The sequence below is a fragment of the Pithys albifrons genome, chromosome 6 (genome assembly GCF_047495875.1).
Source record: "Pithys albifrons albifrons isolate INPA30051 chromosome 6, PitAlb_v1, whole genome shotgun sequence".
Taxonomy (NCBI): domain Eukaryota; kingdom Metazoa; phylum Chordata; class Aves; order Passeriformes; family Thamnophilidae; genus Pithys; species Pithys albifrons.
The window spans coordinates 38,237,461-38,240,354 of record NC_092463.1 but is presented as its reverse complement, the minus strand read 5'-3'; positions in this window follow the sequence as shown (position 1 = coordinate 38,240,354).

Sequence of the window (2,894 nt, the reverse complement as noted above, 5' to 3'; positions counted from 1 at the left end):
CCACCTTCCTTGCTGGGTGAAAGGGAAAGTATGAAGAGAGAAGGGGAGGGAGTTTGCTGAGTTTATTTGATAGCTAAACACCAGAGGTGTGTGTTTGGGGAATGGTGTACACACCAAGGTGCCAAGAGCTATCAGCAATTCAAGATAAGGGAGTGATGACACATAACTTATGCATGGATACCTATGACTTGGTGGCCTAAGCAATGCACACCAGAGAAGATAATAGTACCTATATGTAAGGCTGGAGGAAACCAGTTCCACAGCACCCAATCAGCAAACAAAAATATTGTGCATGAAATAATTTTATAAGACCTTTTGTTCAACAAAATTGTTATATGTAGGCTGGAGGAAACCAGTTCCACAGCATCCAATCAGCAAACAAAAATATTGTGCATGAATTAATTTTATAAGACCTTTTATTCAACAAAATTGTATTTATTTTTCTTTTCTTAGAGGTAGAGGGACTTGAGTTGTTGGTTGGTAAATGTTCACACAATTTAATACATAAATTTGTTTGTGGGATATAAATTTTCCTGCTTCCAGAAGCCTCCCACAAACACAAAACTTCTGAAAACTAAGACAAAACCACAAAAATTTTCCTGAAAATTAAGGCATATATTGATTCATCTTAAATGCTAACATGTAGATATTTTGAATGCAATGCAGTGTCATCCAATTATGACATAAAAATGATGCCAAACTCTTCATATTTCTGGCAGAAAACTATGCAGCAGCAGATATGCAGATGAATAGCCCTTGCACAGGTTCAACTACTAACATGCCCAGATGTCTGATATGAAACAATCACTTTAGAACTGTAGGAGGTGATACTGTGCACTCACTGTACAACCTGTCTTTCCCTTCTGCCTCCCCTCGCCCCCCCCACACAGCAGGAAAACACACAACAGAGTGATTTCTGGGCTTATAACTTTTCACTGAATCAAAATTACTTTAGTCATCAACCATACTAGTATTAGAAATATACAATTGATATCCTTTCAATTAAAGAGATGTGAAAGTGTCAAAAGAAGTATGGCCAGCAGGCTGGGGGAGGTGATTCTCCGTCTGCTCTTGTGAGACCCCACCTGGAGTGCTGCTTCCAGCTCTGGGGCCCCAAACACTGGAGGGATGGGGACCTGTTGGAGCAAGTCCATAAGGGGTCCACAAAAATGTTGACAGGCCAGGAACACCTGTTTTATTAGTCTGTTCTGCAGTGTCTGAACTGATATTTCCTGAGTCATTCCCCTAGGAAAGTCTGACTTGGTGATGAAGAGCTGTGACACCATCAAGACTATGGAAGTTGGAGTTTTCCCCATAGGTATAAAACAAAAACCAAATAAAAGAATACAAAAACACAGGCACAAAACAGCACCACCAACAAAAAAGCACACAAACCAAACAAAAAAACCCCACAGCCAAGAAGAAAACCCTCAAGAAAACACAAGAACTCTAACTAAACAACACTGAGAAGTTGTGCCTGTACCCACCAAAGCCACACTATCACATCCCCTTTTCAGCTGAACAGGGGAGACAAAACTTAATGAAAATTTGATGAACGGCTTGAGGGTTGAGATACAGGCAGGAAGAGATCATTCACCAATTACCATCATGGGCAAAACAGACTCAATCTGGGGAAATTAGCTTAATTTATTAACAGTTCAATCAGAGTAGGATAATAACAAATAAAACTTAAATCATAAAACACCTTCCCCCCCACCACTCTCTTCTTCCTTGGTTCAGCTTTACTCCAGATTTTCTCTGCCTCCTCCACTCCAGCAGTTTGGGGGGACAGAGAATGAGGGCTGTGGTTAAGTCATGACACATGGGCTTAGCAGCTCCTTCATCTTCAGTGGGAGGACTCCTGACCCTCTTCCCCTTCTACAGCATGTGGTATCTTCCATGTGAGATAGTCCTCTATGAACTGCTCTGACTTGAGTCCTTCTCACAGGATGCAGTTCTTCACAAACTGCTCTAGTGTAACTGCCTTCCATGGGGTGCAGTCCTTCAGAAACAGACTGCCCCAGGATGGATTCCTGCCAGCAAACCTGCTCTAGTGTGGCTTCCTCCCTCCATGGCCCCACAGGTCTTGCCAGTACCTGCTCCAGTGCAGGCTTCCCACAGTGTCACAGCTTCCTTCAGGCACCAGCATGGGGTTCCCCTGGGCTTGCAGGTGAATATCTGCTCCATCGTGGACAACCATGGGCTACAGGTGGACAGCCTGTCTCTCCACGGTCATTTAACAACTGGTTAAATAGCTGTTTAACAACTAGTCAGCACAGACATCAAGCAAACCTCAGCTCTGAGGCTTGGAGCACCTACTCACCCTCCTCCTACACTGACCTCATACCTGCAGTGCTGTTCTCACATAGTCTCACTCCTCTCTGACTGTAATTGCTGCTGCACAGGATTTTTTTCCCCTTCTTAAATACATTTATCCCAGGGCACTACAGCTGTCACTGATTGGCCAGCAGTGGGTCAGCCTGGGAGCCCACTGGTATTGACTCTGTCAGACATGAGGAAAGCTTCCAGCAGCTTCTCACAGATACCACTCTTGTAGCCCCACTGATACCAAAACCTGGCCAGGCAAACCAGGAGTGTTCAGTTGAGGTAGGGAATGACTGTATCACCCCAAAACAGTGGAGAAACAACCACTTCAGGAATAATTCAAGGAAAGAAAATGGAGGACCAATCTCTAAGGCCTCTGTCATCTCTCCTACCCAAGGGGTGTGCTCTGCAGGAGGTTCCTCCCCAGTAAGTGCTGCAGTGCATGGAGCTGGAGGGAGCCCATCCCAAACACTGTTTGTCAAATGCCTTTGCTTGAAGAGAATGTAGTTGTAGTCCCAGAACAGGCACTTGGGACAAAACATCTAATGTGAACATATGAAACTCCATGT